Raw genomic sequence first — 16,201 nt, forward strand, 5'->3', positions numbered from 1 at the left:
AGGGAATAATTTGCTTAGGTATTCAACCTTCGACCCAGTTCATCATTTTCTCCTCTCACTGTCTCCTTTCCCATGGCATAGGTCTACGGCCTTGGGTATTGCTGCCAAGTAGGAGCAGCTTGGGCGCATTGTTGTTGCCAGTCTATGACAGAGCACAAGCCGCCATGAGGTAGTTTACTGTTCAGGGATGAAGGTTCCCTGGCGCACATTCTTTTCTATGGACGAGAGCTCTAGTTAGATTCAGGGTCCATAATTGTTTAGTCTCACTGATGAAGAATGTTGATTATTACACTCCGAACTAGTTAAAACCTCGAGCAGAAAGAGTTCTTCAGAATTGGTTTGGCAACCGCTGTGTCAACTCGTGACATACCACCTGTCTTGTCAACTCTCCGGCCGTAACTCCAAATAAACCATCAGTGTTTGCCATCAAAGCTCCAGCTCTCCTCGTGTCTCTTTGAGTCCTGACTCTCCATTGCTACAGAAGTTTCCCCCACAAGTAAGGTATCAGACTCATGCTTCAAGACGTATTTGGTTAAAATGCTTTGCCAGTGGGGTAAAGACATTTCTACTATTTCCTTATTATTTACAGTTATTTCTGGAGTAGTGAATCCATCTGGATGGCGTCTGATAACTCTTGTAACTATATCCATTTACTGAAGCCGTAGCAGGTTTGTTTCAAAGTCCAACTTACTAATTAAATTGTATTTGTCTGTTATGCATCTGTAATAGACAAAATAAGGTCTCCATCTACACAGTCTCTACGTAAAAAAAAAAAAAAAAATTGGAAAGTGACCAAATAAAACAGACAGGATGAATCCCATGCTGAATAAGGTGAATGAGGTGAAATAAAACAGTTCAGGCAGATCATTGGGCCAGGCTACTATTGTCTTGTCAACAAAAACTGGGCATTAAAGCCTTCATACTTTCTTACATCACCTGCTTACCGTATCATCATCTCATGTTTCTGCCCGCCCCTTAATGATTCCCAACCTCCCTCAGCCTCCTCACTAATTTGATCATCTCAATTGCATATTGTCTGGCAGTAATTGATTTACTGTACCTCCTGCAAAATGTAGTCTGAATTCTCAAGAGAAGGTCGTGATCTGCCTTTTAAAGTCGGTATGATACACGTTTGTGCATATGACATAAACAAACACAAATAAATGAGTAAACCACAGTATATTTTACGAGCCACTTTCGGTAATGCATAACTAGAATATTTTTATGGATGCACGCAAAATACAAATGAGGGCCAGGAAATTGTTATTGGCCAACTGGGGGCCAGGAAATTAGTTTTGGAATTACGAATAAAACACAATACAAAGTAAATTAATGTTTCATTTTACACTGCAAACACTTCAAGACATCTCTTAAAGACGCATCCCTTATTACATTGCAAATGTAGTAGCTGTGTTTAATACCTACACTCAAACAGTGACAAAGGCTGACAGACAGAGATCAATAATGTGGTGCAGGCATGAATGATGAATTTGATCTACAAGTGATAACGAACGTGCACTGAATTTTAAACTGGTGGAAGAATATAACAGCATTCTTTTAAATGATAAAGTTAGAATAACATAGAGAAAGTAGGGGTGGTCATGGATCATTTTAAGCAGATGTGTAACTACAGTAGTTGTCATGTTGTCAGTTATCTTATAGGGTAGACATACAGGTTTGGGACATTCTGTGTTTTCAAGATATAACAACAATAAACAGTTTAACAAAACACAGACCTACAATGTTATTTGTACAAATACATGTTGCTATTAGATATTATCCTCAGAGCAGCTTGTGCAATATTTAAATTATGTATTTCCCCCCTAGCATTTCACTAAAATCAAGTATTCTAGAGAAAAAAACAAGCCCATAAACAATATAAAAGTCAGTGCTAAAGGCAATTTCAGATGTAATGCTGGTTGCCGGTAAACACAGCTATTTCTGTGTAATCTGACATGAGAGGAATAAGCCTTTCATTTGCTTTTCAAGTTAGAAAGGGGTTGTCTCAACTGATTACCTTCTCCCTGAAATAGCAGTCATTTTATAGATGCAGGGTGGGACTGATGTGAGGCCTCAGTCAGACACAGGGACACCCAGTGATTTCATCATTATGGCTTCCTGATCCACACTGAAATGCCAGCAGCATGCTTTTAGGCATGGCAATGTTGGTCTGTCAGTCTGACTTTGATCCAGTGGAGTCAGTCTTCAATCTAAACAAACAACTCTGCTGCTCCGTCAAGGTTCAAGGTTCAAGGTTCTTTATTGTCAAACTAACATAGCTACAGAGTAATTATGTCGTTGAAAATCTTAGGTCACAAGCTTCTCCAACAATGCAACATAATAATACAGATAGCAAAGTAATACAAAAAGAAAAATAGTTCTAAGATAAGTGAGAGAGAAAAAAAAGTGGAATAGTGCAGTACGAGTCTATATACAGTACAAGTTATTGGAATGATATATATTAGATAGTAGATATATATTACTAAGTAGCAGATGAATGTTATGAAATTGTTTCAGCAGTTCAATTGTTTAACAGTCTCACTGCCCGCGGGAAGAAACTGTCTCAGAATCTTTTTGTTTTTGCCAGGATGCTGCGGTAACGTCTGCCAGACCATCCTTGTAATTGCTGACATACATAAACCATGGTGAGGTTTATCAGCTGGGACACCATGAAATGTACATTTAACCAAGGATTAGGGACTTTCTTCAGTTTGTGAAATATGTGCCTAGGGATGTCCCGATCACCTTTTTTTGCTCCCGATCCGATTCCGATCATTTGATTTTGACAATCTGCCGATACCGATTTTTCCCGATCCGATCTTTATGCAATGCATTAAGAGAAAAAAAAGGTAACAGATAACGGCTGGTCATCCAACGCGATGAATTCAGCTATCTTGGCTGTTATTTTTTTTGGCCTTTTCACTGTTCTAGGGCAGTTTCTCTTTCCTTTTAAAAGTCTCTGAAAGTGTCGGTTGTTTCAGTGCCGTTACCTGAGTGGCCGCTGTGTACTCGTCATGTTGTTGTTGGTGTTTGTTTCTCAGGTGGCCCATTAGATTGGTCGTGTTGAACGTAGCTCTGTTCTTTCCACCACGCGGAACCTCCACCTTGCAAACATTGCATCTGGCTGTTACACTGCCTTCGCTTTCAATTTTATAATACTTCCAAACTCCTGACATTTTCTCTGTCCAGACTCACCAGCTGAACGTAGCCTCTTGTTAGCTTACTGCTACTATTAGACACTGCGCCCACTCTGTTGCCAGATTTGAGAGAAATAAGCAACCAGGTCTATGAAAACAAGCCCAAAAGAAGCAACACATACATGATGTTGTGTAATTTTAAACCAAAACTAACGCCTCAGGATGACTTTAAGACGTGAACATAGTCATTTTTTTTTTGTAACATTAAATCAAATAAAAATATTTTATAAAAAAAAAAAAAAAATAAATAAATCTCCCGATTCCGATCTTTTGAAAATCACATGATCGGCTCCGATCCCCGATCACGTGATCGGATCGGGACATCTCTATATGTGCCCTTGAGTTTTATCTTTGTTTAATAAAAAACTATTTTTTTAAATAAGTAAACAAGTGTATTATTTTTACCAGTGGTGCCTTTCCTGCTTCCTCAATGCCAGCTGTGGCAGGCTGTGACGTCTACAGTGCACCCTCAATACAGCAGGACAACTGAAAACACCTGCTATTACACTAACACATGGCATGGGACACATGCCCAGCACAGAGCCGGAGGGCATCACTTGCCACGTCTTCAAACAAGCACGGTTTCCCTGTACGCTTTGTAAACAGCATGAAATCAAATCCACAAAACATGAATCATGTCCTTCCTCTGCTGAATAAAACAGCAGTGTAAGCCTCTTCACAGTCCTACTTTAGTGATTAAAAGGGATGCCACCCAGAGAAAGACAGTCATCACACTCCCAGCCTGATCTCCCAGCAACAACCCCCTCCCTCGTCTCCTCCGCTCGTCGTTTCTTTCCTCTGTTTCAGCCATTGCGACTAGTCAGTGACTGGAATATAATCAGCCTTCATCCAAACAGAGAGGTGGCCCCAAGCAACAGCGGGTGAGTGGGGAATCTGTGAACGAGGAGCATGGTCCGATTTCTAATTATGAAAGCGAGGCGAGTCACAGAGCGAACATTGTTGTAATGGACAACCTTTCTCTCTGTGTGTGTGTGTGGTGTGGTGTGTGTGTGTGTAATGGAGAAAGAGAGAGACTGCAAAATGGGGTGATGCCAAGGCCAGTACTTCTTAAATTTGAAGTGCTGATGAAGGAACAAACCAAACCAAGGGACTGGAACAGTTATTATCTCTCCCATTTAACAGACCATTATCTCACAATGAAAAGCAGATAATGCCCAACATACAGCAAATCAGATTCATAACTTTGAAATGTTTGCAACACCAGAGTACTTCTGTGCATCATAATGGCCAATGCCACATTTATACCCCTTTACTATTTCAATACACTCGGTTAGTGTTAAGCATGCTATATGTACAACTTTCACATGGGAGTTTATGTGAAAGATTCTAAAATCAATCAAAACACAACTTCTAAGGCAGCATCCGTTAGAGAGCATGAATGAAAACACACTCACAGACACACACAAACAGAGAAAGAGAACAACCTGCAGCCCAAAACACAAAAAGAACATCAACATTTAAATAAACATGATAAAAGAAAATCTTCCCTCAGCAAATCCACCACAGTAATTGCATTGGAGGAGATAATGGCGCTCTGCCTTTTCCATCCTGTTTGAAATTGTAAAACAGTCTGTAGAATCTCTGAAATGTTTCAACCTCGGATGTGGAGGCGTTCTGCTGACTGTACCACAAATGAAATTCATTGGAATCTCCACCTCTTCAAGTCTTTCGCAACCACTCCATCACGTTATATGTGATAAATGATCCCGCTCTCCAGAACAAATAATTAATTTCCCTGAAATGTCCTATGTTTCATTTTCTCGCATTTGCATAAGCACAAGTAGATGGATGCCATTATTGAAATAAGTCCATCACGGCTGTCCGCTATCAAAATATATGGAGAGATTGAAAGGTAACTTTGATCTTTCTTGTGCGCAGAAATAACTTCATAATCCGTATGCATCCCAATCTACCCAACCAACAAGGGCAGCATAATGTGTTTATCTTGAAGATATTTTTGCATTGGATCGAAATCTATGTTAAAGAGATGCTAAACCCCTCTTAAATAGGATAAGCTGTTGTCTAAACAACCATTGACAGTCTTAAATCTCTGAAGAGAACATTATGGAACATGTTTTACATTATTTGTGCTTGATTTGTAAAGTAAAAGTATAATTTATTCCGTTCTTTTAATTATTATAAAGACAGAAAATCCCTCATGAGAACAATTCTGGTACGTATTCATTGTTGTGAGTGGGTATTCATCTTATACTGTATCTGCATGTAATGGTTTTTGGATTTGTAAGTACAAAAAAACAGTGGCTGAACATGGACAGAATGTACCCTTTCTGTCCTTGTGCTTAATTGGCATACCGTTAACCTTTAATGATTGTGCACTTCCTTTGAAGGTTATTATCCATTAGTGAAGCTTAAAATATAGAGTAGGTTGACAAAAAGGGCTTTCATAATCACGTGTAGGACGTCAATTATAGACCCTACTCTTCCTTATTTACATTCAATTAGGCATTTTAATGTTCAGTGGCAGGTCAGACATTTCATTCAAAGCGGTCATCACAACCTTCTGTCTCACACACACAGACACTTGGCTCTCTCCAACACTTTGCTCACTTTCAGCGTGTCATTCATACTCTCTCTGTTCTTAAAGTGCCCATTAATATCGATATTATTGGCTGCTGTCCAATCTGCTGCCACTGGAAGGGAATTGAACTGTGCTGCACTGGCTGCATGTTGAGATTAAAAGTTATGGCATCATAAACTATATTTTGGCCATGATACAAGTGTGATTTTTGACAACAATCTTATAGTAAGCCATATCCCTGACTGACTGTGTGGTTGACATCAAGACATGTTTGCAATTCAATTACATTCACCTATTTTTGGTAATTTTTTATTTAGTCACAATATTAAAGCATCCGATTTGTTTTGGTACGGGTCTCATTTTTCTTGTGTAAATGCTTAACATTCAAATAGAGAACAATTTGTTATCCTGCCATAGATGCAATTGTAGTTTTACTGTGTCTTTCCATCTTCAAACAATTATCAAACACTCTATACAGTTTTATAATAAGATGACCAGAATAATAACAATCAAGCTCTGTACCCGATATTCAACAAATGGAGGTTAATGACAAAGCAGGCTTACGAGTAAATTAAGGAAACATCAATTATATTGTCCGTGTTTTATGGAGGTAATGTTGACCAAACACATACATACAAGTCTCCACATGCATGAACTCACAAAGTCCAACACGTGTCCCTTATCACAGCAATGGCCTCAACACAAAGCAGACCTGACCTAATACCACAACAAATACCTCCAATAGCAGACTGCAGCTAAAACAAACACCACATGCCTCCAGGATTCTGTCTTGACATATGTCAGGTCCTGTTTTGTTTACCCAGAGAGACGCTTGCACTTCACAGAGCCACTACCTGACGTCAGTGTGAAAAAACAATAGAGGCTGAACAACAGCTGTCTAGTGTGAATGAAAATAGAACTTTGATTACAGAAAAACGGCTTGTATTTCATTTGAAATTGTAGCACCAGTAATTTCCTTGAACACAGAAAGAGTGCTACTGCTAACGAGTTACCTACAAACTGAAAAGGGACACATTTGAATAACAAAGACATAATTAACACCATTTGTGATCCTGCTTATTGAGAGCACAATGATCTTCTATTATAACCCGAACCATCGCCTCTCATTTCATGCTGTGCTCTGACACTCCTCCACTCAAGAGTCATCTATTCAAGTTTCACATGCACACCTTGCCAACCCTGCATGTTTTTATATGACTATTTGAAAAGAGGACATTAATTTAGAGTGTGAATGAAAAGAACATGTCAGAAGGATGGAGATACAGTAGAAAACACAAAAGTCACAATCACATAATATAAAAGCTAACCTTGAAGACAAACAGAGCGTTCCTAAGCCTCGGAAAAAACTGCATAACTTTTTATTAGGGCTGTCAAGTTAACGCGTTAATAACGCGTTAACGCAAAAAAAAATTAACGCCACTAATTATTTTAACGCGATTAACGCATGTGTATTTTTTGTCCTCGGCCGCCCCGTAGTTTCAGAGCGCAACGAGTTTAAAATACCATCTACAAGCTGATGCTGACAGCCCCGCTCCTGCCGCCCGCTTGTGGCAGACCACACTTCCACGCTCACCGGCAGGCCCGGACTGGCCATCGGGAGGACCGGGAGGGAGTGTGTATGTGTGGCGCGACTCGCGCGAGCGAGGCACACCTTACGTGTTGTTGTTGTTAGCATCTGGTGCTAGCTAGCTGCGCTAACGGATATAAGGAGCTGTTTCAATGACATTTCGCCGACAACTGCGCCGAGCACTTGACTTTATGCAGGTAGCCAGACAGTGGGACATTGTACGAAAAGTCAGCACACTCAGCACGGATAGTACGCGCTACATGATTGCAGCGTCCAGGCAGCACACGTTCGAGCATATATGCCTTGAGCGGCACATAGCTCCAACGATACATCACAGTGTGTGTACACACACACACACACACACACACACACACACACACACACACACACACACACACACACACACACACACACACACACACACACACACACACACACACACACACACACACACACACACACACACACACACACACACACACACACACACACACACACACACACACACACACACACACACACACACACACACACACACACACACACACACACACACACACACACACACACACACACAATATTATTATATGAGAGAGGTTCCAGGTTGAATTGAGGTGAATATTTGTAATGTTCAGGTTGTTGTGTTTAATATTCATGAGAATATTTGTCATTGTTCAAATGATAATAAACAAACATATAAAGCATATTTGTCCACTCATATGTTGATAAGAGTATTAAAAACTTGAAAAATATCCCTCTAAGGTACATTTAGAACAGATAAAAAATGTGCGATTAATTTGCGATTAATCGCGATTAACTATGGACAATCATGCGATTAATCGCGATTAAATATTTTAATCGACTGACAGCCCTACTTTTTATATATAATAACTGCTATAATAACACAGACAGGGTCGTTCTTTAAATACTGTCAGATGACATGCTCAGTAGATCACTGCGCTACCACTCGTAGTGGAGTGGGCATGCGGAGTCAACGATACTGGAAGATTTCAATGTACAGTACCCGACAAATGGTAGAAATTCGGGACTCGTCTTTTTGTATTAAATGAGCTATAAAACAATTAATAGGCAGGCTATATAAAGATTATAAAACATTTAACTGCTTGACAATAGCATGCAGCTATTTCTAATCTTCTGTTTGCTGAGGTCCTTTTATATAAATACAATAGCCGCGTTCACACCGGAGTAATTTCACCGTACTTTTCGCGTTTTAGTTCCGTGAGTACCCCTTATGTCGCGTTCACACCAAAAATCGTACTTAATCTCGGGTACTTTTACCCCCATTTTTAGAGCCAGCTCAGAGAGCGTACTTTTCTGTGGGTGAAAAGTGCTCCAAAAGTGCCCCAGTGCTGATTGGCTGGGCGAATTGCAAACCAGGCCCGTACAACTCTGAAAATGTTGTGTGGAGACGCCATTGTTTTTCCTCGCTACAAAAACACAACGCTCCGTGAGTTGTGTTTGTTTTTGAAAGCAGTTATGGCAAGCATCAAGAAATGATGAGGAGGTGTCGGCGCTTCTGGAGATCTACGCAGAGGAATGCTACTGAAGCCAGTTCGGTAGCTTTCACTCGACCTGGGAATTGTGCACAGCCGGCTAAATATAAAGAAACTCAGGACTACAAACGGCAGATTCAGTGGCCAACGATGACTACCACGACGAAGGTAAAATCAACTACATGCACTGGGGTTTTAATCTGCACAATAATGGTCTCAGATGTACTTTTATTTGCTCAGTAGATCAAGCTAGCCATGCTAGCCATAATAGGCTAAAACCGGCCCCGAGCTAGCTACATCTAGCTAGCTAGATATTCTCCGCCGCTATGAAAACGTTTTGACTTGTGAATAACTGTGCAGTGTTTCTGTAATTTGCTTCACTAACTCATGGCACTAATCGTCTGTTTCAGGCGAGGATGGACAACTCTCGGGATTGGAAACAAGCGAGCTTTGCATTCTAGATCACAGTTCTTGGTCGTCCTCCTTACCAGCAACCAAACGCAAAGGTACACACACTGTAACTTTGTCTTGAAAGAACGTTACGCATCGAACTGATGTTCACAATCATGTTTATTTCATAATATTCATCATATTTTATGTTTAACTTGCCTCAACAACATTAAACAAAGTTCAAGCATACATGAAGCACTCTTCAAAAAGGAACAATCCTCCGTGTTTGAACCTCTTAAATCGCTGCATAGCCGATTTATTTGGACTGGATTATCCCAGAGAGGCCAAACATTCTTTATAACACAGTTTCAGATTTGTGAAACCTTAATTCTATTTGTGAAAATACAAAAAAGGGAGATTTCAGTGCTTTTTTTTACATGTAGACCACATTAGACCAGGTCCTGATCTAAAACCACTATACCTAGACTCATCAAATCTGGACTGGATTATCCCAGAGAGTCAAAAGATTCTTTATAACACAGTTTCAGATTTGTGAAACCTTAATTCTATTTGTGAAAATACAAAAAACACATTCCTAGTATGTTGTAAAACTACATGGCGACTAAACAGATCTTGTATATTGCTTATTTTCCCCTCTTAGGAAAGCGGACACGGGATGCGAATTTCTTTGACACTGCCCAGGCGTTGGAGGACCGGCGTGCCGTGGTGAATGAGTCGCTGCGTGGAGATCAGATGGTGCTGTTCACCAAGGCCCAGGAAACGGACAAGATGCTCACCTCGATGGAGCGCCAGGCAGAAGTGTTCAAGCAGCAGATGGAGCGCCAGCAGCACCAGGATGAAGTGTGGGCGCTGCGCCATGAGGAAGCGTCGGCGCAGCGGCAGGATGAGCGACAAACTGCATTTAATAACAGTTTATTTGGTATAGTTTTTGTAAATACTGACACACGACGTTGCACTAAGGTGTGTATGCTGCTGAGAATATCCCTACACCTGGGACAGTTTATTTTATATTGTTATTACTGTTATGACTTTATTTTATATATAATGTTTACTGACATGTACAACTGACACTTTATTTACATTTAAAATTGTTCTATTTAATGTTATGTCTTGAGAGTGCAATAAAGAAAACCGACATGGCGATTAAGCTTATTTCTCCTGACACTTTATCTTTAGTGACCTGTGTAGCATCCTATACATCACATGTAAGTGATTATTCTGATACCATCATGTTTCATCGGTTATAAACTGGCAAAGCTTTATTCGTCATTTATTTATCATCAATGTTGCAACCTTGTGGGGGAATGGCAGGGGCACATACACAAATATGACAATTGATATAATTTTAAATATTATTTGACCTAAACTTTTAATTCCCCCCCATTTCACACAACACAACATGGAGTCCACTATGGGCCAAAACTAGCATGTATGTTTGCATAGTGTTTATGGCAGACGGATGCAGTGGGTCTCAGGAAGATATATAATAAAGGTGGGTTTGCTGCTGAGACTCCCTACACCTGGGAGTTTATTTTATATTGTTATTACTGTTATTATATAGTACAACTGACACTTTATTTTATATTGACAATGTTTACTGACATGTACAACTGACACTTTAGTTACATTTAAAATATTTCTATTTAATGTTATGTCTTGAGAGTGCAATAAAGAAAACCGACATGGCGATTAAACAGATCCTGTATCAGCCATCCTACGGTGAAACATGGCAATCATGTGTGCTTTCCGTCGGCCAATCCTTTTCCTAAAGCTTTTGAACTGCCTTTGATGCTGAAGAAACTTTGCGATTATAGCATTCGACGTGTGGCGGCTCCGGATTTTTGTCGGACGCCCAATAGGCTCAGGCTCTGGCCGCATTAACGAAGTTACAAAGCTGTATAACATGAGCACAAACAGCACAACTTCAGTCGACTCCATCTCCATCATGTCTGAGGTCGGAAGGTAAACAACAGACAGTATACGCGGGAAGTTTTTCTTCTTCTTCTTCTCTTGTTTTGTAGCGGATTGCAAACAACTTTAAGGTGCTTACCGCCACCTACTGTACTTGTAATCTTCCCTCAGGGAAAAGTACTCCGGTGTGAACGCGATCTGTACTAAGTGCCCTGGGGTTAAAAGCGCCAGGGCTCTTAGTGCCGGAACTAAGTACAGGAAAGTACTTGGTGTGAACGCGGCTATAGACTACACAAACTCTTTAAAAACACTCAAATGACTTCCCTTATTCTTATAAAAACCACCTGGAACACCATATTGGGGGAAAAAAAAGAGTGATAATGAATTGCAGGAAATGTTATCAAGCCTATTCTATTACGATTGTAATTGTGCTTAGAAGGACATCAATTTACTAGACATTATGTCCGGAGAGATTTACAATATGTTGGACTTAAACAGCTTTTACAGATTGAAAACTTGTACAGAGGATAGGATACTGATGACCAAAGCCCTTAAACCCAAAAACTGACCTGAAATGTTGCATCCTCGGACAAATCAATTATAACTTTGGCTTTATCCGACAGGATTTTTCAAAACTGTTTTTCACTGCATGGCCTCAGATATACTACACATAGTAAACAAGTCTCTTCAAACAGGTGTATTTCCGCAGGCCCTGAAGACTGCAGTAATTAAACCGCTCCTAAAAAAGCATAACTTAGACACAACCGTAATGAATAATTACAGGCCAATATCAAACCTTCCTTTTTTAAGCAAATTGATTGAAAAAGTTGTCTAATTTGTAATTTCATGTTTTTAAATGACGGTTTTGATGTGTTTCAGTCAGGCTTTCGACCTAACCACAGCACTACCACAGCACTGAAACTGCACTTGTAAAGGTCTTAAATGACATTCATCTAAACACAGACAGTGGCAGAATATCAGTTTTAGTATTATTAGATCTCAGCGCTGCATTTGACACTGTAGACCGTCTAGAAAACTGGGTGGGAGTTTCAGGAACAGCTCTAAATTGGTTTAGTACCTACTTAAAGGACAGAAAAAATGTTGTCTCAATAGGCAACTACACATCAACTTTGACAAATATGTCATGCGGGGTTCCTCAAGGCTCCATCTTAGGACCTTTGCTTTTTAATATTTATATGCTACCTCTGGCTGAAATTATTAAAAAGAGCGATCTAAGCTATCACATCTATGCAGACGACACCCAGATTTATTTTAAAATCACACCAGGAGACTATTCTCCGATTAGAACACTGAGCAAGTGCATTGAGCACATCACTGACTGGATGACTCAGAACTTTCTCCAACTGAACAAACAAAAAACTGAGATCATTGTTTTTGGAGCAAAGAAGGACCGATTAAAAGTAATCGCAGAGCTTCAGTCGGCAGACTACAAAACCACTAATAAAGCCAGAAATCTAGGTGTAGTGATGGACTCAGACCTGAATTTCAACAGCCACATTACAACAGTCATTAGGTCTGCATACTATCACCTGAAGAATATATCGAGGATTAAAAAACTAATGTCACAACAGGACTTAGAAAAGCTTGTCCATGCTTTTATTTTCAGTAGACTCGACTACTGCAATAGTGTATTCACAGGGCTGACAAAAAAATCCATCAAAAAGCTGCAGCTGATTCAGAACGCTGCTGCACGTGTCCTCACTAACACTAAAAGAGTGGATCACATCAGTCCGGTTCTGAAATCTTTACATTGGCTTCCAGTCGGCCAAAGAATTGATTTTAAAGTACTATTGCTAGTTTTTAAATCATTACATGGTTTAGGACCAAAGTATATTGATGAACTCCTACACAATTACGAGCCATCAAGGTGCCTCAGGTCTTCTGGGACGGGTCTGCTATCGGCTCCGAGAGTAACAACAAAACATGGAGAGGCAGTATTTAGCTATTATGCCCCGACACTCTGGAACAAACTACCCAAATCATGCACGTCCGCAGAAACGCTTACCATTTTTAAATCGAGACTAAAAACATATCTCTTTGCCGCTGCTTTTAATTGAGCTGCTCATATTCGAACTACAGTATGCCTTTTAAACATGTATTGTATACCTGTGGTGTTTATTTTTATTATTTTATTATCTTTGCTTTGTAACGCCTGTTGTAAAATGCCATTATATAATGTGTTTTTACTGTATTTATTCATAAAAAGTATTTTTATTTGTTTTGTAAAGCACTTTGAATTGTCGCGTACAGAAAAGTGCTATATAAATAAACTTGCCTTGCCTTGCCTTTATACCGATACTTTGTGCTGAGCTGAAAATAAATGCAGTACACTCTTGTCTGTCAGAGAGGAAGTGATTCATTGTCATTTGGGATGACACACCTCTGCCTTGTCATAAACATTGAAGTGCGGCAGTATAGTAATTATCAGAGGTGTGGACTCGAGTCACATGACTTGGACTCGATTCAGACTCGAGTCACCAATTTGATGACTTTGGACTCGACTTGACAAAATCACAAAACACTTGCGACTCGACTTGGACTTGAACACCAATGACTCAGGACTTGACTTGGACTTGAGCCCTCTGACTTGAGGTGACTTGATAATTTAATTCAGAGGTCTCCAACACGCCGATCGCGAGATGCCGCGAGCAGACTCCCGTCGGGGAGAGCAGAATCTCCAGCCGCTTCTACTCTTGCTGAGAATCCTTGCAGGCAGGGGCGGGTCTTTATTTAGCTGGGCCACCATGCGGCCAATCATATGTGAGGACACACTAGGATCATACCATTATGTGAAAGAAGGGTGGGGGGCAGACGCTCCAAAGACAGCAGGTGTAGTGGTACAGGCCAGCTACACAGAGCGACGGGGAGACAGATTTAAATGCAAGCGCGTCGGAAAAAGTCAAGAAATTAGCGAAAACCGAAAAAAGAAGCAGTATCTGGCTGCATTTCAATGATATTGGAGAAAGCAAAGCTGAGTGCAGGATTTGTAAAATGAAAATAACCTTCAGAGCAGGGTTTTTATTTTGGTAACCACTCAGGATTTATTGTCAGAGGTGGGAGAAGTTCAGATCTTGTACTTGAGTAAAAGTACCAGAGTGTAGGAATACTCGGTTACAATAAAAAGTCCTGCATTCAAAATGTTACAAGTAAAAGTACAAAAGTATTAGCATCAAAATATAGTTAAAGTACCACCTGCAGAGGGATCTAGATTCAGGTGTTCTTTTCCCCATAAAGACCGCCTCGCTGCACATTATCCCTTGCATAAAGATAGGTTGTGGGTCCCTTATAACATGTTGTACACAGTGGAAATAAACATTCTGGTTACCTCAACATCAGGGATCTTATCAATTAAACTCCTTCTGAATCAAACCGTCACGGTAGCATTACCTTACTGATCCCTCTTACAATAGAAGAAAACACGTTACTTTACCAGCAGAGAGAAAATAGATTATTACAGTATTAATGTGACTAATAAAGAGCAGTTTGATTATTAAGTATTATTCTGTTGATCGATGTCATTACATTTGGTGAAAAGCACATAATGACTTGTTTAAGACTCGTTTTGTCAAAGTTTAGGACTTGGACTTGACTTGAACTTGCCCATCCTGACTTGAGACTTGACTTGGACTTGACCGCAAAGACTTGAGACTTGACTCGGACTTGCAAAACAATGACTTGGTCCCACCTCTGGTAATTATACTGTCAAGTTTTTTGATCATTTTATTATGGGGACAAAAACAAATACCTGTGTTTTGAATATAACAACTAATGCAAAGGTCTCTACGAATTACAAATAACAAAATGACAAACCCCATTATGTGAAATTCACATTGATTTAGTCTTCATGTTTCACCATTTCAAAAGGCGGTATTTATAGTGTTTTGCAATTGACACCATTGTTAATAAATCAGTCTGTGTTGTAGGTATTGTTCACCGCAAATCCAGCTCTGTTGTTGGTGATGCTTTCTAAACTGTCCTAAAAGTTAATGGGCTCATCGATTTGCACCTGTCTAGGTTGACATTGTAAAATAACTCTTTAAGACAGAGTAAACACACTGGAACAAAAGCATTCACCCGAAGTTTGCATTTAACAACTGAAATTGACAGCAGGACCTCAGTAGACAGTGACCGTTTTGAATAACTGCTGTTTATTTAGCTTTGAGACAACCTACAACAACAATTGAAGCATCAATTCAGCAACCTCCTGCAGCCGGAGATGCATTAAGGAAGGTTCTTAATTGAGCATTCATACAGGACTTTTGGTATAGCTGCAGAATGCTGAACAGCCTGCACTCACATAGAATAGTCTAGAATAAGACTATTACCTGCTTGCCTAAATAATTGGGAGGCAGCTAAGGACTTGATGTCATCACAAAGTGAATCTCGAGAAGCCTAATCTGAATCTCTATCAAAATAGATTTGGTGTAGGCCCCAGATCTTTTGTACTTTGGGGATTAACAATGTTTGTTGTGTGTAACATTCTTGCTCTTCAGTGATAAAAGGAAATATTTAAATGGACAGGCGTACGCTCCTACTGCTAAAACTGGTCAAATTCAATAAATACACTTTGTATACCAAACAAGGCATTTGAGCCTAAAGCAGCAGGTAACACAGAGAGAAAGACAAAGGGAGACAGAATGAGCAAAGTGTGGGGGGGGGGGGGGTTCAGAGCTGAAAACATAATAGAAAGAGGCAGAAACGCCCCCTGTGTGGTCTAACAAGTTTCTACTTAATCGCTGTGTGTTATTTGTGTTGTTTTTATCTTTCATTTCCAAAACACAAAAACCAATGAAGTGTGAAGGACTGGATCGAGACAGGGTCCACTGTTTCATCCCTTATCCATGTTTATAAATCATTATAGTTTTTAAACACAATATGGAGTTCATGCACGGCAATCACTGGTGTAAATGCATCAAAGCAAAACTTAAACTTGAAAATGATCTCCAGTAAAAGAGAAAAGATGCACATTCATCTCAACAGGGACATCTTTTATTGGCTT

Source organism: Trematomus bernacchii, unplaced genomic scaffold (assembly GCF_902827165.1).
Source record: "Trematomus bernacchii unplaced genomic scaffold, fTreBer1.1, whole genome shotgun sequence".
In the NCBI taxonomy this organism is placed as follows: domain Eukaryota; kingdom Metazoa; phylum Chordata; class Actinopteri; order Perciformes; family Nototheniidae; genus Trematomus; species Trematomus bernacchii.